General features: G+C 35.5%; 1 protein-coding gene across 15 annotated transcripts in view; it reads left to right on the forward strand.

Annotated features, from left to right (window-relative positions):
* The window catches only part of GRIK2 (glutamate ionotropic receptor kainate type subunit 2), a 1,225,242-nt gene that overhangs the window by 557,338 nt on the left and 645,468 nt on the right, over positions 1-22,436 (forward strand). The window lies entirely within an intron of this gene.

The following is a 22,436-nucleotide window of genomic DNA, read 5'->3' on the forward strand; positions in this document are numbered from 1 at the left end:
GAATGGATTAGATTTAAGAACATGTTTTTCTGGACTACATATAGCTTCAAATGACCTCAGTAATATGTTAGGATTTAGTGATGTGTCACAGAGACTTCCCCCAAAGCAAGACAAATGCTCATTTTTCTAGCTTTGTGCAGTTCAGGAATGGTATATTGGATCCACAAACTTTTGGAACCCATGTTGCTTCCAGCTTTCTATTCTGGCATTCTTAGAGTGTGGCCTTTTTCTCATGGTCTAAGATGGAGCGTCAGCAATCACATCTACTTTCCACGTAGCATGATGGAGATAGAAGAAAAGAAGAGGCATGACCTCTCCCTCTAAGGACACCTCCTGGATTTTGCATATATCCCATAGTTCAGAATGTTGTCATATGGCTACATCTTGGTATACAGGAGGCTGGGGATTGAGTCATTATTACAGGAAACCTGTATTCAACTGAAAATCCTAGGGTCTATTCCTATAGAATTCATGACTACTGGCAGTTTTATAGGCATTCAATTAAACATTTCAGAAAGGAGTTCTTAGAGTCTTTAGTTATTTTCCTGATCATGAAGTCATGCTTTGTAGCACATTTGGAAAATGTGGAAACAGTAAAAATGAAAATAAAACTTCCCATAATTATACCATTTAGTGATAACCACACTTACTATTTTATTTCTATTTTTACCTTTTTAAATTAAACAAAACAAAACTGTTTTAGTTGATTATAACAATCGTACAAGTTTACTATAAAAATAGAAAACATCTAGAAAATTATAAGGAAAATAAATATCCTATTACTTCACCAAAAATGACATTTGTTATTGATCTTTAAATTTTATTGTGCATAATATTTGCTACTTAAATTTTTTACACTTGACACATTATTGTGAACATTTTTTCTGTACCACCAGGTATTTTTCTGGTGATTTAACCATGTGTGATTTTTATTGCATAGGCATTTACCATTTATTCACAAATCTTGGGTTTTAGAGTCAGGCAAAACTGAATTTGAAACTTGGCTCTCCTCGTATGGAATTATATGATTGGGATATGCTGCTGAACCATTATAAGTCTTAGTTTCACTACCTATAAAATGGAAGTTATCATGTTATCTACTTACTAAAGGTTTCTCTTGGGATTAAAATAAATAACTCACATAAAGTGTTTAGTGCAGTGGCTGGCAGGTACGTACTTAATAAGTGTTGACTTAATTAATTTTGCCATATAAAGTACTTGCATTTTTGTATTTGGCTCAGGTTCATTTAGATGCTTAGACCCCCACAGAAGTTCTGTGAGGTCTTCCAGGACAGTTGGCACCTTCTAGGGATGTGAGGCGCTACAATCAGAGCAATGTTGCTACTGATGACGTCGGGGTAGGGGAGAAGCAGCAAGAGCTTCAGCCCAGTCCCCTCCTTGCTTTCTGGTTTGCTAGGCAAATTCCAGTTTTACTTGTTAACCACATTGTCATCCTTATGCTTACTTATTTTCTGTAGGGAAATAGAGTTCTTAGGGGCTTTCAGGAAATTAAATTGAACTTCAAAAACACTTCCACATAACAATTAACATTGTGAAATGGGTTATTCCTCAGGGTTTCTTGCCAAGTGAGTTTATCCAATTGTTCCTTCAAGAGTTTTTTTCTTTGTTTTTAATAGTTGATTTATTTGTTCTATTTATTTAGAGATTTTTTTTTTAATAGGACCCTTTAAGACTTCATAAATCTTTGGTAATTTGTGCCTGGAGACTTCAAGACAGACTAATGTTGTGGTCAAAAGAATGGGAAATTGGGGGTAATTATCTTCATAACCAGAAATGTTATAATTAACCTTTTTAGGTTGCCTTTAAGTTCAATATTTTCTAATTTGCCTGCACACAGATACAGACACAGTGGAATCCTAAACCTTAATCACTCCACCTTTCCCTAAAAGAATCTGGATGCAAAATTCTCTTTTGAATATTTCAAGGTATTTGTCAATCTTTGAGAGGCTTTTCCAAGTTAAAAGAGAACCAAGAGCAATTGCTAATAACCTACTCTTACTAGGAGTCATCAGACTGATAGGGAAAAAGCAAGGGCGAAGTGGTCAGACAGACTGAGATTCCAAGCCTAAGTCTACCACTTACAAGATATGTAACCTTAGGCAAATTCCTCACCCTTTAAGTTTCACTGTATTTATTTGTATAACTGAGGATGAAAACATCTCATTTTTATGATTGTGGTGGGTCTGACAGGAAATAAAGTCCCTGAAATTTGTAGACATCCAAAAATGTTCCTTCCCATTTTGTTATCCTGAAAATCTGGGTATTCTACAAGAGCCTGTCTGTCAAATGCAGGGATCTGTGCGTTTATTGATTACTAGTTCTTCCGTGTAACTGAGATACAAATTCAGCCCTAGGCTTTTGTCCAGAGATCTGAGAGGTAGAAGGCAGACACCTGTAATTATAGCAGCAGTGATGAGTTGCAGCTGAATTGCATAGTGTTTTAAGGCTTTTCTGTGCTTCTTGGCTTGGGCATTGCTAGAGCAATTCTCAGAAGTATTTTAGCAAGTGTTGTTCTATTCTCCATCCTAATATAATCCTAGAATCTCCACAGATATGCAGAGTTCTTTTGTTGCTCACTGGCAGCAGATAAAAGGGCCATTTTTATAAATTAGTCTGTGCAGAGTTTAACAGCTCTTTGTGGACAAGTAGCAGATCACACATGGAGGTATGGAGTGAACATAATTTTTCTACTGACATTTGTGAAATCTTAAATTCTGGTTCCCATGAATCAAAATACTACTCTACAAAAAAGTCTTAAGTCTCTAAGCTTTGCAAATGATTATCTCTTGTTTCTTCATTTCCTCTCTTCAAGTTGGGTATTTAAGGCATCTGTCTAAGTGAGCTTTCAAAAGGGTGAGAGTGGGGAGTGGATTGGGCTTTCTGTAAGGGTGATAATTGGGGAGGTGAAGAAAGGTGGGAGAGGAGACCCCCTTTGTTCACTCTGTTCAACCCCTTTCATCCAGTACTCTATTTGTCCTACTGTTCCTATATTTTCTGAATGGTCAATGCTCTCAGCATCAATTGAATGAAAAGTTATTCTAAACAGTATATGAAAAATGACATTTAAGAAATCTAAAAGAAAATTAGCCCCCAAACATGTTATTTTCCTTTTTTTTTCTCATTTATTTGAGATTCTCAGTAACGGGGTCACCCTGACATAATAAGGGTATTTGACATCTTTACCGGAACCTCTTGAGTTGCTATTTTTAATATGTTATGTCTACACGACTTCTCTAGCCTTTAAGAACAGAGATGAGTCTCAATTAGCTGTGCCAAGATAGGGAAGAAGAAATTCTCTTAAAAATCCCAATGTGTTCTCTCTCTAAATTTCCATCCTCTGACTCATTCCCCTGTAGTGAACAGATATGATGCCTTGTCTTTATTCCTCTTTCTCAACCTAGGAACTGAGCTCACTTTGTTTTATAAAATGATCTATATAGGATCTATTCCTATAACCCTTTCACCTTTTCAGGATCTACTTTCCTTTTACCCATAATTGTTCTTTTCACAGTGGAGCTCTTCCCCTGCTTATGTACCTCATAGCTTTACTCAATGACCAAAATTTCATGCAGGCCTGTGCAAAGAGGCTATGAAGGAGTGGAAGTATTTTGGCTTTCTGGTTACATAGGGGGATTGTTGGGGTCCTGGCATAACCAGAAACTCTGTAACAGCTGTAACAACCGTATTTTGCAAACCATTTATCAATACACAGGTCTAACATGTACATATGTTCTTACAGGGACAGTGAAATAACATGATTGAAACTGGGACTGTTTTGGTAAATGAAACTTGTATAAGGTTTTACATTTTCTACATTTGCATACACAGTATGTATTTAATCCCTGTAACCCTAAGAGCTAGGTATTTTCAATCTCCTTTCTTAGATGAGGAAACAGGGGAGGAGAACAGTTAAGTATCTGGGTCCCAAGGTACCAGTTATTGAGAATTTTGAAGCTGGCTTAGACTTCTGACACTGTCTTATGCATCTTCCATTTCAGTAAATTTAGTTGAATTTCACTGCTGTTTGATTGGGATGTGAGCTTTCCCTAAGCACATTTCTGGAACTAGAATAGATGTTGTGTACTGTTACAAGAATATCTTCCTCAGCAGGAAGAGCCACTGCTTTTCTGAAATAGCCTTCACTAAGCCTGTTGCAATTCTTATCTCCTTCTTACACAGAGAGGACATTTGAGAAAAGCCTAAATTATTTTAATCCCTAGAATTGTGATAATAATGATGAGATTAATAATAATAATAATGACTGTGGTTGCTCTTTATTGAATATCTGGTACATGCCAGCCACAATGAAGTTGTTTTTTTCAGGTATCTCATTTAATCCTCACAGTGACTTATTTACCCCAATTTTAGAGGTGAGAAAACTGACGCTCTGAGAGGATAAGTGATTTACCTAGGTCTTTACCCCTAGAAAGTATCAGAGTGAGAATTTGAACACAGGTCTGTCTGGCTCCAGCGTTCATGCTCTTTAGGCTGCTGTATACACTTATGCTGGTTTCTGGATAGGAGCAAGTTCAATGAAGAATTCAAATGTCTACATTGTATTCATCAATTCATTCATAAATATTAATTTCATGAACATAATTCGAGTAATATGAAATTCCTAATGTTTGATCATTTTGAACCTAGAAAAATGGTAATTTCATGTGGTTTAACTCAATGGTTCTCAAAAAGTATCTGTAGACCAGTAGCATTGACATCACTTGGGAGCTTGTTAGAAATGCAAATTATAAGACCCCACCCAGAGCTACTAAATCAGACACTGAGGCTGGGAATAGTGTTTTAATAAGAATTTTAGGTGATTCTGATGCCCACTAAAGTTAAGAGCCACTGCTTTAACCTGATATATTTAATGAGCATCCATTCTGTGTCACTAGGTTTATAATATGAACAGAAACACACCTGGTTCCTGTCTTCACAGAGAGTGTACTCTATTGGAAAAAACAAAATTTTGAGAAGCATAAATATAGAGTTATCATTTTTAATAGTATTCATATTTTGTTAGAATTCATAGATCTCAGTCAAAAGACTGGAGTCTTCAAGAGGCACATTAGAGAAGAAAAAGGGTTATCTTTACAGGACATGGGTGGGCACAAACCAAACAGGAAAACCTGGATTAAAAGGCAGGGAAAGGGGAAATTGGAGGTATGGAGAGTTAGGGACAATACTCAGGACTCAGGGCCTGGGACATCCTGGGCCTCTTCTCTTCTCCTTATCCCACCATACCTCCTGGGGTGGCTCTGTTGCTGTTTGAGGCCATGTTGAAGTAGGAGTGTGATGGGACCACTTCTCAGCATGGGACAACTAGAAATGTTTAAGATAGGGCTTGGTAAGCTGGTTCCAACTAGTCACTGATCTGCTGCTGCCTTCTGCTCTGAGCAGCTCCATTTGGAAAGCTTTCAGGAAAGGTTTCCTTCCAGAACTCTTGTCTTCTTCTTTTGGTAAGATGTACAGCATGACATAGAGACAGTCTGAAGAGGCAGGGGTCAGTGGATTTGGAGAGTGGTGATGGAGACCTTCCCTATGTCTGGTTCTCCCCAAGTCTGATGATATGTTCATTAACACTCATCTCTAAGGAAGAAAGGGAGGCATTGCTAATCTGCAAGGCATATGAGTCCTGGAAGTTTAAAAATAGTACTTTGCTGAATAATGTTCTGAAGTCAGAATCATCCTGGGAATCTTAGCTCTTTACTAACCGATTGTTTAAATACCTTTTAACTACAAATAATACAGCTCAAAAAAATCTCTGCCTTTCTGAATGTATCCTAAATAATTTGTACTGCCAAGTTTCCAAAAGAGAAGAATATAAACATCTGCTCTGTAATCTCTTTCTCTTTTTAAAACAGTATTTCTAAGTAATCCCTTGTGAATGAGAATTGACTCTCATTCCACATGTAGCAATTTAAAAAAATAACCCAATGAAAATTATGGATGAAGGGATTATTTAATGATGGGACTAAAACCTTAAGGTTTGAAAGGAGAGGCACATGGAAGGATGCTTTGTAATAACTTACCTTTTAAGTACCAATGGCACTTTTTTTATGACATTAGAATGGTTGCTCCTATTATTAATACTTAATTTGAGTTTAAATTCCCCAATGTAAATTCCAGCTTGTTATAGGAAAAGTAATTCACATGTACAAACAGCAGCAATTGTGTACTTAGTGAAGCTAAATACATACCATGCATGAGGAATGGAAGTCCCACGTCTGAGAATTCAACAGAGGGCTCACATAATCAGCACATATTTTTACTCAATTGATTAAATTGTATTTCCTCTGCTTTTACTGAGAAGGCTGTGAAATCAATGCAGGTTGCTCTCAGATTGCATTATTTGCTTGAACTCAGTATCCGGATTTTTTCTCATCACCTGAAAGGAAAATCACATTTTTCTCCTGCAGTCCTTCAGAAATTTCCAGAGTATGTTCAAGTATTACATGAATAATTCATTTTACTCACTATACATTACAGCACTTAACAAAGGCTGCGGCCAGAATCCCCTTCTAGGGGAAGCTAATTTGGAACATCATTATGGCTTTGATTTCACAATGTTTAGCAGTTTTATGACCTATCTGATGAAGTCTTTCTTGTTCAGTCCTTTCAGAGATACACTTCTAATTTAAAATTTCATTGTGTATATTTTTGGAAGAAAATATTACAGCTTCTATATTTACTCTACCTCTACCCCTGATTAAAAAGAAGAAATAAAAAAAAGACAATTTTGAATGCAAGTTAGACCTACTGCTCACAAATGTTCCTTTACCACTGAAACTCACATACATAATTTTAATGTCAATAAAATAAATATTTTTTCCTGAATTATTCAACATTGAAACATGACCAGGAAAACCAGTTATGTGACTATATATGCAGACGTTCCTTTATACCTCCGTACGGAATCCTTTGTGTATTTTTTCCTTGATTTAGAGTTCATTTTTTCTTACGGCTCTTATGGGAATTCCTGTTAACCTTCATGTTATTATAATACCTCAATGATCTCTCAGTTATAGTTCATTACCACACAGGATGCATCCTATCAGAAAGCAGATGGGCTTATGAAGTTTAGTACATGCTGAAACATAAAAGTCTGAAAAGGCAGTATTCAACTGACTTCACAAATGAACTTCACTCTTTATACCTATCTGCCTCCCCACCCCCATCTACAACTCTACAAGATAAACCCTTGGCCAAATTGAATGCTCTTAGATACTTCAGATTGGAACTAGAGAATTCCTTAATGACTCTATCTCACACACAGTTAAGTGTCATTTCCAGGCTGACTTGTCTAGAGGGGCTCCATTTTGGTTGGAGAGATAAGCTTGCTTTTTAGCATACTTTAAGAAGCTCTAGTATGGTATCCTTAGAAAAAAAACAAAAACAAAAATCTTCATTTTACACAGTACCTGGCCATCATGAAAATGAAAAGATGCTTAAGTTTACTAGCAGCCAGGGAAAAGCAAAATAAATATTAATTATTTTTCACTCATCAGTCATCAGCCTGGAAGAAATAGAAAACAGCTATAGCATCTGTTGCTGGCTGGGAAGTGGGGAAAAGGAACTTTTATACATTGCTGGTGGAAATATGAAGACTTGCAGCCTTTTGTAAAGCAAGCTGGCAGGATCTATGACCATTAGATATACACATAATAACAATAAACTTATAGGATCCTAGCCCATGGATATAAAAGCACTGCATGTGAAGACATAAGTAAATTGATGTTTATTTCAGTGTTGTTTGTTGTGGCAAAAAAAAAATGGAAGTAAAGTAAATGTCCATTATGAGGAGAATCAGTAAAATAATTGATATATTCATGCCATGTAGTTATGCCACTATTTAAAAGAACAGAAGAGGTTATAGCAAATGACTTAAAGAGCTTTCCAAAAAAAATATTGTTGGATAAGTAAAAATATGTATATGACTTTCCCTTTTTTTGTAAAACAAATGACAAAAAAAAGAAAATATATATGCTTATATGTCTGAGTATGGTGTATATCTGTGTGTGTATGTATGCCCACAAACTCATAAGTATAGATGTATATGAGATTAAATAGATACAGAGAAAAGCCCTTTGATTGTTTACATGGTTGCCTGGAAGGGGAGAGGCATGAATATATTGGGGAAATATGGATGTAAATGGGAAGACCAAAGAGATTAAAAAAAAAAAAACAAAACAGGAAGGGGTAAAACAAAGGGATTGAATCCCATATAAAATTTTACACATTTATCATTGCATGTACAAAGAAATTAAGCAAAAATTAGAAAGAGAGAAAATTGGAAGAATGAAAATATTGCTAGAAGAATTCTTAGTCAATCCTCACGTAGTAAAAATTACTTTAATCTGATTGCTTTCCTCTGATTTGACAAGGGATAGGGGAGAAAGTAGAGCAATCTTTAGGCATGGTGCATTGGGGGAGAGTGAGAGCAGATCAGAATGAATTATTGAAGCATGAGTTTGTAAAGCCTGAAAAGACTATGAGGCTGGGAAAGCCCAGTAACACTCTTTCTCTGTATTCATATTTCACAGAGGTTTGGCCCTTTATGAACAGAGCGGACCTGGTTCTAAATAAAACAGAAGAAATCTTCACTTCTATAGCTCATTATCCCCATTTTTTTAGAGCGAATCACAAGACTGTGGGTAGAACTAACCTTCTCATTGATAGGAAACTAGTTTCCTAACCAGGGCAGCACTAAGTTATTTATCTTTAATGAAGTACTCATTAAAGCCTTGACTTCTTGGTAAGTGGGTTCCTTCTCATGCAAAGTGTCCCCAAATTTGAAGAGCAAGATAGCTGTGGGAATGGAAAATGTCTAGAGGCAGAGTAAAGATTATAAAGACTGTCCATGAATGGTTGGTTTCTCCTATGGAAAAAATATATATTTCGGGGTCATTTCTACTTTTTGAAAAGTCAAAGCAGAGATCCAATTTGTAAGAAAGTATTTGGTATACATAGTTAATACTATGAATCAAACTCTACTCAGACTCTTCTAGGCCAAGCTTAAAAATTATCAGAGATATTAGGTGCAATATCTGTAGAACAATTAGTTATATTAATGTTGCCCTGTGCTGGGTTATGCCAGTTCAGTTATGTCTTAACAAATGTATTTTATTACATAATTATGGAATTATATTGAATGAAAATTGGGAAAATTGAGACAGTAAAAGAAATCACCCACATAGCAGTACCTAATGTCACCGTGATAGCATTTGTTCATATTTCACTACAGTTTTTCCAATATGCATTTCTTTCTTAGTTTTCCATGACTATATACAATTTTATCCTGCTTCATTCACTTTGCATCCTAAGACATTTATTAATATGATACATTAAATAAAAATTTTAAAGACAGTAGAGCATGTACATTTTAAACAGTTAACTTTTATTGCAATCAACCCTATGCATCATAGGCATATTCAAATTAATATGGATTCATTTTCACTGATTTTGTTCACTCTATTTCTCGACCTGTAAATCTAAGTGTCTCCCAGAACCATCATTTATGCTATCTGCCTGGCCAGCACTCCCCTGGCTTCTAGTATCACTCTTTTTTATTCCTGAAGAGTTTGGTCCTATCTTCTGAGCATTGGTGTCCATCTCCAGAACCTGAAGGACCCACTAACTTATAAGTCTCACTGGCACTGAGATGATCATATATTATCCCCAAACTACTTTTGCTCCTGAATTTCTTTTCTTTCTTTCTTTTTTTCACATGGGCAGGCACTGGGAATCGAACCCGGGTCCTCTGGCATGGCAGGCGAGCATTCTTGCCTCTAAGCCACTGTGGCCTGCCCCCTGAATTTCCTTTTTGTTGTTGTTGATGGATCTTTCATTCTTTCAGACTTGAAAACTTGGAAGCATCTTTAACTTCTCTTCCTTCTACTTTTAACCACATCTATTAAGAGGTGGCCATAATTTGTGTAAAGTTCATTAAATTTTTTCTCTAAGCACTCTAATTCCCAATTAAAGTCTTCATTGTCTTGTACCTTGTCTATTGAAAGGCATATAACACTGCACATAGAAAAGGTGAGCTCTGAAGCTAGTCTGTGGTAAAAGCTCTGTTATGTAGAAAAATCTTGGCCAAGTTTCTTGATGACTCCCTTGTCTCTGGTCTGTAGAATGGGTAATAAATAAAACTTAACTTCATAAGGTTGTGGTGAGGATTAAAGAATGTTTAACATATACTAAGCCCTCAATGAGTGTAGCTCTTGACATATTTGATGCCTGTCTCTCTATCTTTAATCTATCATGCACTAGTGCCAGATTGGCTTTTCTAAAATGTAGTTTTACTCCTGCTGATTCCCTATCTCTTCTCTTTCACACTTCTACCCCCATAATACTGTTTACCAAATGAAATCCGAACTCTTCAAAATACTACATAATCAGATTTCAACAACCCATTACAGAAGCCCTCTCTGCTTCAGTCAATCCAAATTACATGCTGTTTTGTTTCTTAAAAGGTACTTTCTAAAAAAGTGTAAAGGTAATATATAGTATGTTTAATATCTGTTAAAAAACAAGCATGGACCATAAGCTGGAGCAGAGTCTTGGGGAGTCCTTCTGTACCATCCATTAAAATTTTAATTGATTACACAGAAGTCCCAGGATACTGATCTGTGCAGCTGGGATGGCAGAAGGGTCCCGGGGAAAGCTGGGGCATTGGCCAATTGCCACATGGTATAGATGTATCTCAGTATTTATCAAGTGCTCTGTTGATGCTGCTATGGATGAACTGATATGTAATAACTGAATGTTAGCCCTGCCTATGTGCCTATCTTTTGTTGTCCCTCCTCCTTATGCATCTGACTTTTGTTGTAATTCTATACATTCAAGAAGACTTAGATTAAATGCCACCTCTATCCTTATTGCTCTACTTTTCTGAAATCCCATAGCACTTCTAATTAACTTTATTTTGGAAGTTACATATTTTTATTACTTCTAAATGATTATTTGAATGCCTGAACACACAATTCTGTTTGATTATTTAAGTAGTTATAATACTTGAAGGAAACTGCTTGAAGGCAAGGAATGTAAGCTTTTTATCTCTGCATCCATATCCTCATGCTCTTATTCTATTGGGCAGCCAGTCAATATTTCCTGAGTGAGTAACTTTGAACCAGCAAAATTTAATGGTTTTTTTCTTCCTGGAAAAGAATGTACCTGGGCTCCCTAGTACTTTTGCACATTGATTACGAATTACCAGGTTTGAAACTTATGGTTGTACTTTATGTCCCTGTTGGATCACAGAGGCACCATACAATATTTTAAAAGAAAGCATCTAAGTGCTTTTCTAGTTTTTAACCTTCAGAGCTTTATCCACTGGAAAGTAGTTCATAAGCCATTTTGTGGATGAACACATCTTGCTACAAGACCTTTCTTTAATTACCTCTTTAGGTATTCAGATGTAAGTACTGGAAGTAATAGTCAGTCTGTATTTTTTTCATGTATAAACAAAAATGTCAGTGATTTTCTTTCAGGCAAATGAAATGAACACATAATGATGAAAATCTCTGAGCATGAATCACTGATACGAAAAATAAAACAAATAAAAGTTCTCTTGAACCTAGTGATTGCCTCATTGCCTCTGTTGGCATCTTATGCCGAGAATTCCTTAGTACAGCATTAATTTGTTAACATACATCTTTTTATGCTGCCCTCCATATTGAAGTGAGGGAAATGCAGAATTTTTACTGATTTTAACAGCATTAAATGAGAAGAACAAAATGAAAATGCATTTTGTGAGTCAGTTGCTAGCATAAAAGAAAAAAGCTTAAATGTTTAGTCAACTATTTTTTTTTTAGTATTTGGAAAATAATTTTTAAAATCTCAGCGGGATAAGAGAATGTTACTTTTTATTACTTTTTATTTTGTTTCATAGAGGCCATGACAACATTGTTAAGATATAAGAAAAACCATATTGAAATAAAAAAGGGCATCATTTACAGTATTAAATGATTTGAAAACATCTACTTTTATAAAGATCCATACTTCAGTGAAAATCCCTGCTTTTATTTAAAAAAATATATAGTCAGAATGTATAAAACCACACAATTTAAAAGCAGAGGGTACCTTAAAAATCACTGTCTAGTAGCCTCATTTCCTCTCATAAGAAAAACAGATGTCAGAGAAATTACCAGCACCGGTCTGCAGGTGGGTTGTAGAGTTTGGACTCCACCCATGTCTCCTACTTCTAGTCCTCTGTTGTGCTGTTACTCCACAATGTCATCCTTTATATGTATTTTATGATTTTCTTTCACCTCTCAAAATTAGGGTTTTTATTAAAACTTGCTACATTGAAATTCTAAAATAAATCTTTATTAAAAATTAAGTTACTTGCTAGCCAAAATTTAGAACTGCTGATATTTGAATCTCAACCCAAGTCTAAACTACTAAGTGTTTTCGTGTTTCTATTTCGTCCTAAGTTCTCTTGGGGTCAGCAAAAGTCTTGGTGATTTGGGTGTCCCTGACAGCCTCTAGTGGAGTGGCATATGTGATAGGAACAGATCTTCTTCAGTCAAAATATTTCAAGAGTAGCTATTTACCTGTTAGTCCTAATTTGAGCACCACAAGGAACTCAGTTTTGTAAGTAGCATATACATATACATAAACTGGAGGACAACCATATTGCGTATGAAGGAGAGAACTCATATAATACCAGGAGAAATGATACCCTTGCTGCTTCTAAATGTTTCACTAATAATTAACTAGATTGAAATCTAGTTCACACCCTAACTGTGTATGCAATGTCCTTCTTCCCTTATATTTTGAGCAGGGTGATTTACAACTGTGAATCAAAATAATGGCATAAGGACTTTGGAGCTCTGATAACAGACCAAGAATTACCTTGGCAGAGAAATGAAGAACAGTCAAAAAGCAAGTGCTAAATAGATAATTAACACCTTTTCTCTCAGTGGCAGCCTGGAAAAGTTCTTGGTTAGGACCCATGAAAAGGTCTCAGGACTATATGAAGGGATAAAAAGATAACAAATTCCCTCAAAGAAGGAGGGTTTTACCTTATATGTACATGCTCAGTGTGTTTATATATGTATGAAGGAGAATGTTTGTCCAAAATGAAGTTTATTTGTATTTGTTATTTTCTGGGACAAAACTTCTTGTCTTTAGCATCAGTTTAGTCATTTGAAAAATAGGAATCCTCAATATCACTTTGTAATCTGGCCTGCCATAGATACTTTATAATTATTGATTTAATATTCTTTATGAGAGAAGAAACTTCCAACATTCAATTAGATTAAGGAACATATAGCTTCCTGTACATGATAATACTGCCACTTTAGTGTAGCTTTTGTCCTGTGCAGAGTTTTCTTCAGACATAGGCAATTGATAGTGGGAAATATGTTAAAAGTCCATGAGTCATGTTTCCAGCAAAATATTAGGAAGCAGAATCTCCATTATTTTCTACTTTCCATGTACAAGAAACTAATAATCCATTATGATCAATTGTTAAAGAAATGAATACTCTTATGCACAATCAAGAATCCAATAATTATTTATCATTCTTCTTAGATCCTGTACTCCTTCTCCCCAGAAACTGTATGCCCTCATTTTTTTCTCCCCAGTTCCTCAGGGCCTCCTCCTGGAGCTACCTATGCATAATATAATCAGACCAGCCTTCCAATATTTTATCACATTTCAGGTTTTTCTCTTATACTCCCCCTAGGAAGAGTTGCTTCTTGAGTCACTATTCAACTAATATCTAATGAGATCTTGGCTCTGTCCTAGGTGCTTACTAGAAAGATATGGTCCTTATTTTTCTGAAGTTTACATTCTAGTATACTAATCCATCGAGCCATTCTTGGTAGATATTCTGACAAACTGATTTGTACTGTGGTATCAGTTGCAAACATTGGCTTAAGTGGTATTTTCTGCTCAGAAAACACTCAACAGCAATCCACTCTGAAAACACTTATTGAGCACCTAATTTGATATAGGAACACAAAAAGATAAGTAGGGATCAGCCTCATCGTCTAGAAGTTAGTAGTCTGACAGAGGAGATTGATTCCTTTTATTTTAGTTTCCTAGCTGTGAAAATAGAACTATACAATGTGTTGGCTAAATAATAGAAATTTATTGCTTGTGGTTGCAGAAGCTAGAGAACTTGTTCTTTCTGGACTCATGATTGTCTGGCTGACTGGCAGTCTTTGGGGTTCCTTGGCTTTTCTGCACATAGCAGGTCTTTTCCTTTCCCTTCCGAGTTCTGTGGGTTTCCAGCTTCTTCCCCTTCCCATAGGCTCTATGTCTGCACTTCAGTCTGCTTATAAAGGTCTCCAGTAACCTGGAATAAAGCTCCCAAATGTTTCAATAGGCCACACTTTACTTAAATATATCATCTTCCATAGGTCCTATTGGGTTCATACCAACAGGAATGAATTAAGATTAAGAACATGTTTTTCTGGGGTACATAATTCAATCCTTAACATCTATGTATTCAGGGTGATATTTAAAAATAAATGTGAGTTTCTGTTTTGACTTTTTGGGAACAAATCCATTCTAGTCTATCTAGGCATCCATCTGTTTGGGGTGGGAGGAGGGGGTTGATTAGAGTCTGTTAATAAAAAACCCAGATATTATTCTGTCACTCAAGAGTGGGATTAAAGAGCATAATAATAACCATACAAGCTGGGCTAATTTCTTGACAAAGGACATTGCAAATGCTTTTTTCTTTCTTTTTGGCAAGTAGCAAAGAACGACTAAATGTGGAGAACCTTCTCTACCATTAAGACTTTTGTAGCCAAGGAGAGAGAGATGTGAAACAGAGGAAGGAAAATCCATCCCCCTTTTACCCTGTGTGATTTTAAGGTGGAAGAGGAGGAGAGAGAAGCCTGGATGACATACTGTGGTCAGGACAAAGGGGACTTGAAGTTTAGTGTTCAAGACACTGACAGAACTGAGAGTGGTGAACCACTCAGGATGAAGTGATCCAGGATGGAGTCTGTGGAGGGCCTGAGGACTTGAAGAGTCCCAAGTGATCTTCTCTATAAATTTGAGGTAATAATAACATTGGGGGTCTTTTTTGAGGACTATATGAAATAAGGTATGTAAAGTGTCCAGTTAAGTGCTAGTCACCTAGAAGGTGCTTGAAAAGTGCAAGCAGCTTCCATTTCTTTCACATTTTGCCTTCTGACAGAACTGAACACACTAACTTTTTCAAGGTTGAAAACAATCAAAAAAACAAAGGCTAGCCTGGCTCCCTGCATTTATAACTGTGTGACCTTCAACAAATTGCTTAACCTCTTAAAGCTTCAATTTCTTCATTGATAAAATAAGAATAATATTATTTATACCCCGTAGGATAGTTGTGAGTATTCAAAGTGGTAACGCAGGTAATGGGGTTAGCCCAATGCCTTACTTGTGGTAAGAGTGCAATAAATGTTTATTATGGCATCTGAGAATAGAAATTTTACATGCCTGTTCCTTCTTTCTATGTTACCTGATGTGTCTAAAAGTTATCTTCAGTTTTTTCCTCTTGGAAAGATACCCAACTCAGATTTTTTTTCCTATGATTATAACTCAATTTTCTGCATGCTGAAGAACAAAATATATGTAGATTTGTATTTAAAATTCTACCAGAGAGCACTGAGTCCATGGGATGAAGGACCTTTTTTTTTTTTTAAAAGAAGTTCTGGATCTAAAGGTGAGTGGTTTGATTAAAACAGAGAGTTCTACATTTGTTTATTGCCGATTTGCCTACATTTGCAGTCACCCCAATTGATGATCACCAGTTGTCTATGCAAATTACTCCCAAAAGTAGCTTAAGGAACATTGTATGAGTCTATCTGGCCAGGAATAGATCTTAAAATAGAGACTAGAGATTCAAGCCCCATCTTTACTGTGCTAAAATAAATAGTGCATGACTAATAACAGAACCAGATTAAAAATCTGGTGACCCCAGATTTTACTATAGCCCATTATTGTGGGGAGTATATAGATTGCTTAAAGATCTCCTTAACCATAGAATGCATGGGGCCAAACAGTGCCAAAATGTGCTTCTTTGCTACTCATTCCTATGGGTAATGTGGGGCTACCAGCAGCAGAAATTCAGACATTTTCTTCTAAGGCTCCTACTGGAGGTGAGGAAGAGATGATGCAATGGGTTACATGTCCTGGGATCACATACGTGGGAAGATTCCTAAAATCAAGCCTAAGGAATGACATGGGCCAGATCATCTCACTAGTGATGGACTCTCCTAAATGATCCCAGGGCATGTAACCCATTGATCATCTCTTTTTTTTTCCTTCTTCTTAGGCAAGTTCAAAATAGGCTCTCAGAGCTGAACGGAACTTGAATAGTGGATATCTACCTTAAACTTCAAAGTACCTTGTAGATGTCTAATTCAGTAAACAGAAGAGCTGACATGTAGATTTCTCTCACTAATTTGAGTCTTTTATTTTTCTGGAAAAGTCAAGAATAGGAAGGGTCATTAATGCATTTTCCTTCTGAGAAATAAGAGAATGTTGGGTGTAGCTTTATATAGCTCTATTGAGTTTAATGTTTTGATTATCACTTTCTAGGCATAGATATTTAAAATATCTCTTTATTTAACTCTTTCTGGAATGAGATAAAGCCTTTTATAGGTGAGAGACATTTTCCTAACCTTTTTTGTACTTATCTAATATGTCATACACCTGGGCCCTCATGGTGGGCTGCCTTTTCTTCTTAAAGCTTTGTCAGACATGTCAGTGGACACACAATCACAAATGTTACTTCATTCTCAGATTGGTTACCATGTTCCCATAAGGGTGAACAGAAACCACACTAAGTAAATAATGGTTTGCTTATTTCTCTGTAGTTACCCTGGAAAGACCTTGGGTGCTTTGCAAATCTGCTTTTGCTCCTGAGCAGGAGTCTAAGGAAGAAAGAAAACTTGGTACAGAGAGAATTAGGTTATTCGAACTGAGCCTGCATTTTCAAGGAAAATAATAGATCACATAGTCCTAGTTCTTAGAGTTTTTTTTTTCTCAATTTCCATTGGCATCATTTTTTTCCACTTTGAAAGAGTTCCTAGATGAGAATTTTGAGTGCTTTTGTTCAGAACCAATGAGTGTACTTTTCTATTCTTGTTCTTTCTTAATATAGTGTGACTCAGCAAGCGCTAACATCTTGCGCTTTCCCCAGTAGCTGTTGTGAGCCATGAGATAACTCTTATCTTTGTTTGATTTTCCTACTTTTTACTTTTCAGAGGCAAAAATCACTCCTCTCAGGCTGAATTTCCACCTCCCCTGGTTGAACCAGCCGAGAGTTAGACAATGTCCCCATTAAACTACATTATAAAACACACAGTGATTTTTTTCAGTAGTAGAAAGTTTAAAACTGACATTTTAAAACAGATTATAACTTCTCTTCCCCTCCCCGCCCCCCTAAAAGCTACTCCTCCAGTTATCTCCTTTTGTTCCAGAAACCATTTTTCCTCCAGTTTGCTGGTGATATCCCTAGACTTCTCCTTCTATATTCTCTCCCTTTTCCATTACCTCGATTCCAATGGCTCAAATTATTACCTTTCCACATATGATTTCTAAATCTCTTTCTCTAACCCTATCATCTGTCCATACTATCAAAATTTCTTTTGGCACCTCAAAATTCCTGTATCTAAACAACTCCCACTTTCTTATTCCTATTAATGGCATGATATTCTCCAGTAACTTGAACTCAGATTGTTGTATTTGTCTTTGACTTTTTCTTCTCCCTACTCTCATTTCTTTTTTTTTTTCCTGTTATATATTTTTTTTTTATTAACGGAAAGAAAAAAAAAAAAGAAATTAACACAACATTTAGAAATCATACCGTTCTACATATGCACTCAGTAATTCTTAACATCATCACATAGATGCATGATCATCGTTTCTTAGTACATTTGCATCGGTTTAGAGGAACTAGCAACACAACAGAAAAAGATATAAAATGTTAATATAAAGAAAAGAAATAAAAGTAGTAATAATAGTAAACAACAACAACAACAAACAAACAAACAAGCAAACAAAAACAAAAAAAACCCTATAGCTCAGATGCAGCTTCATTCAGTGTTTTAACATGATTACTTTACAATTAGGTATTATTGTGCTGTCCATTTTTGAGTTTTTGTATCTAGTCCTGTTGCACAGTCTGTATCCCTTCAGCTTCAATTACCCATTGTCTTACCCTGTTTCTAACTCCTGCTGAACTCTGTTACCAATGACATATTTCAAGTTTATTCTCGAATGTCCGTTCACATCAGTGGGACCATACAGTATTTGTCCTTTAGTTTTTGGCTGGATTCACTCAGCATAATATTCTCTAGGTCCATCCATGTTATTACATGGTTCATAAGTTTATCTTGTCTTAAAGCTGCATAATATTCCATCGTATGTATATACCACAGTTTGTTTAGCCATTCTTCTGTTGATGGACATTTTGGCTGTTTCCATCTCTTTGCAATTGTAAATAACGCTGCTATAAACATTGGTGTGCAAATGTCCGTTTGTGTCTTTGCCCTTAAGTCCTTTGAGTAGATACCTAGCAATGGTATTGCTGGGTCGTATGGCAATTCTATATTCAGCTTTTTGAGGAACCACCAAACTGCCTTCCACAGTGGTTGCACCCTTTGACATTCCCACCAACAGTGGATAAGTGTGCCTCTTTCTCCGCATCCTCTCAGCACTTGTCATTTTCTGTTTTGTTGATAATGGCCATTCTGGTGGGTGTGAGATGATATCTCATTGTGGTTTTGATTTGCATTTCTCTAATGGCCAGGGACATTGAGCATCTCTTCATGTGCCTCTTGGCCATCCGTATTTCTTCTTCTGGTAGGTGTCTGTTCAAGTCTTTTTCCCATTTTGTAATTGGGTTGGCTGTCTTTTTGTTGTTGAGTTGAACAATCTCATTATAAATTCTGGATACTAGACCTTTATCTGATATGTCGTTTCCAAATATTGTCTCCCATTGTGTAGGCTGTCTTTCTACTTTCTTGATGAAGTTCTTCGATGCACAAAAGTGTTTAATTTTGACCTACTCTCATTTCTAAATGAGAGCATTATAGACTCTTCATTCTTAATGCTTCTTGGGTCTTGATTATCCTTTCATGAATGGCCAAGTGTTCATATTTTTAAAAGAGTGATTGCAGTAGCCTCCTAATTTATCTCTCTATATTCATCTTCCCTCCCTCTATTTCAAGTAGAAATATTAATATATATACATTTTTTTTTTTAAAATTAAGGTCAACTGTTAATCTTTTTCAAAATTCAACTGAAGGTTCTCTACAAGACTAATCTTTCTTAGTACTTTTAAAATAAGATTTGGTTAATACACTATCTATTTTTTTTTTTTACATGGGTAGGCACCGGGAATCGAACCCGGGTCCTCTGGCATCACAGGCAAGCATTCCTGCCTGCTGAGCCACCGTGGCCCAATACACTATTTACGGCTCTCTAGATGTAAAATTTTTGAACAAGTTGATATATTTATGAATCTATAGATACTTAAAATATTTATATAGTTACATTTTACTAATTGTTATTTTTGTGAAATAAAAGGCAATGGATTCAGGTTGTTTTTACAAACTGTGCTTTTGAAGGTTCATGTATATTATATTCTTGCAGTATGCTTTGAAATATTAAATATTCTGCCGCACAAAAAGCTGGACTGAGATGATGATCTTTTTCTGTACTGAAGTCTTATTGACATTGTTAAAGTTTTTTTTTTCCTGTTGCAAGGCTAAGTACTGAAGCATTTAGCATTTGCCTTGTGAGAAAAATGTTCTGTAGCAAAGCTTGAATAGGGTGGGGGTGTGGTGGATAATTAGGTTTCTTCCATATTTAGATCCTAAGATTTATGTTACTCTTGATCTTTCTGGAGCAGGATTTTTATGTGGGAGCAAGTACTAGTCTGGATAAAGAATATGTAATTTGGGGAATTGGTATCTTCTGCAAATTTTCAGATTCTTCTCAGTTCATTTTATGTATAATTTCTTTTCCTAGAGCTAAATCACTATGTTTGAGATCCTGTAGTTATACTTTGTTCTTGTATGATTAGAGGCCATTTTGTAAAAATAAATAATGATCTAAAGTATAAAAAAGTCCTAGATAATTTAAAGTTATATTGTAAAGTAACATATTCTAAATTATATTAGAAATAGCCCATATGAAAGTTTTTAAAATAGATATTTTGATTCAGTTTATAATTGTATAATATATTACATGTAATCATTAAAATAGCTTTAGACTTAAATACATATTTGGGCATACAAATACATTGATGAACATATATATTGTATTTTATAAACACATTAAAAATTTAAAAACTCACAGTGTCCTTACTGCAGCTAGTAGTTGGCAAATAAATCTCTTAAATTTACCTATGATGGAAGGAGGGACATAATAATCTTACACTTGATGCTAGTAAGCTATCAACAGACCATACTGCTGGCTTATTTCCATATTCACAAAATCTTCAGTTTTCCATTCTCACAAAAGGAAAGGCATTAACAAAAATGTTCCTTTGCATTCCTTCATGAGGCCTATTTACTTAATGGAAACTGAGCGAAGATGTTCCTTTTCCTTTTATTGATTATGGTCTAGCTACATAATAGAAGTATAATGCAGAGAACATCTAATGTACTTTACAACTGCCAACAACGGTGCCAATTATGACAAAAAGAATTGCTGTATTTCCATTTATTTCAAAGACCCTTTTTCTTTGTTGCTACACAGTAAATATTGTGACTAAAAATTTCCTGTTCTGTGTCTCCATAATTATATTTTTAAGGGCTTGTGATTTTACAGGGCATTTCTTAAGATCAACAAAGTATTGTAAATAAATGGGGATATGTCTTAATTTATAAGAGAGTGGGGGATATAGTAGCATATTGATGTCCATAAGCATCCATAAAATATTAATTATTTTCCCAAATTAACCAAAATGTCCAGATTTCCAGCCATGTGTGGCCTTGGGAAATAATATGTTTCTGAGCCTCAGTTCCTCATCTGTGTAATGAGGAAATTAGTGTTATTGTAATGAGTAGAATAAATTATATATATATATATATGTATCATCTGGTGGGGTGCCTGGTAATGTCCCCTAAAATCCCCTTCTCAGCTCATCTCCACACCCTTTTACCCTCAAAGATCTTAGGGTTTCATTGTGAGAGTCAAAACCACATATAAAAGGAAATAAAATATAAATAGGTAGGTGAAGAGTAATGGAAAACCACCCAAATTCTAGTTGTCCTGATTTTGCTCCAAACTGATTGTGTGTCCTTGGTTTAATCACAAAGTTGTTCTTGTTTCTAATTTTCCATCAGATGAAAGTTTAACTGGTTATTCTTTAACTACAAAATTTGTTATACAGGCGGTGTGACCTATTAAAATCTAATAAATTAGTGGTCCTTGTGGATTGAAAGATAAAGAAGGAATCATGGAAGAAGTGGGACATGAAATGAGCTTTAGAGGTTGATTAGGATTTGGTGAGCTCAAGGGAAGGCATTCATTTATTGTTGTTTTGATCTTAGCCAACTGTAATGTTTTAATTTTTCACAGAATGACATAATTGACCAGAACAATTTGTTCTGAAGTGACACTGGCCATTAATTTAATTGCTTTAATTCTTTAGATGAATTTTGAGAGATTTAAAATTACAAAGGGTAATGCATCCTGTGAATAGCTCCATTATTGCACTTGTCAATAAATGTTCATGATGAACTCCTGAATGGAATATAGATTTTTCAAATGCAGGGTTCTTTGGAAAGATCAAAATAATACAGCCTTATTGTGAGATCACCATCAACAAACATATGCTTAACATCGTTTTTATCCCTAGCACACTCATTTAGGAGGTCCGTATATGCAATTAATTAATGTATGACACCATTATTTTCCAGACAATATATATAAGGTAAATTTTAAAAGTGACTCGTTTTCTGTAATTAGTGTTTTCTCAATAAAAAGATAGGAAGGTCAGTGTGCTTTAAAACAAAATAACAAATAGGGGACTTTGAGAGCCACATCATACACATGGCAATTGAATTTCTGGAAATAGATACTATTGCCTAGGGAGGACTCATGACCAATTGATGTTTAAAGGCAACATGCATTTTGTTAGTTCTATTGCTTTTTATAGCAATAATAATAATGACTTCTGAAGTTTTAGAAAAGCATATAGAACTAATGATGGTTTGTAGATTTTAGGCCTTCCTGGTTTGAGTCACCTTGTGCCCAAATTTTATTAAAGAATTTCTGAGAGTAAACTAGGATATATAGATTTCTTAACAATTTGCCCGCTCCTTTCAGTGTTCTGCCAAAGCTCAGTGACCCAGCTTGTCTATGTGACAGTGGGTGTGATTTGTTTCAAATATGTTTATAGCAAATGGAGTTTTGCTTCTGTCGATTATTCCATGGAACCCATCTCAGATACTGAC

This window comes from Tamandua tetradactyla, chromosome 5, assembly GCF_023851605.1.
Source record: "Tamandua tetradactyla isolate mTamTet1 chromosome 5, mTamTet1.pri, whole genome shotgun sequence".
Classification (NCBI taxonomy): Eukaryota; Metazoa; Chordata; class Mammalia; order Pilosa; family Myrmecophagidae; genus Tamandua; species Tamandua tetradactyla.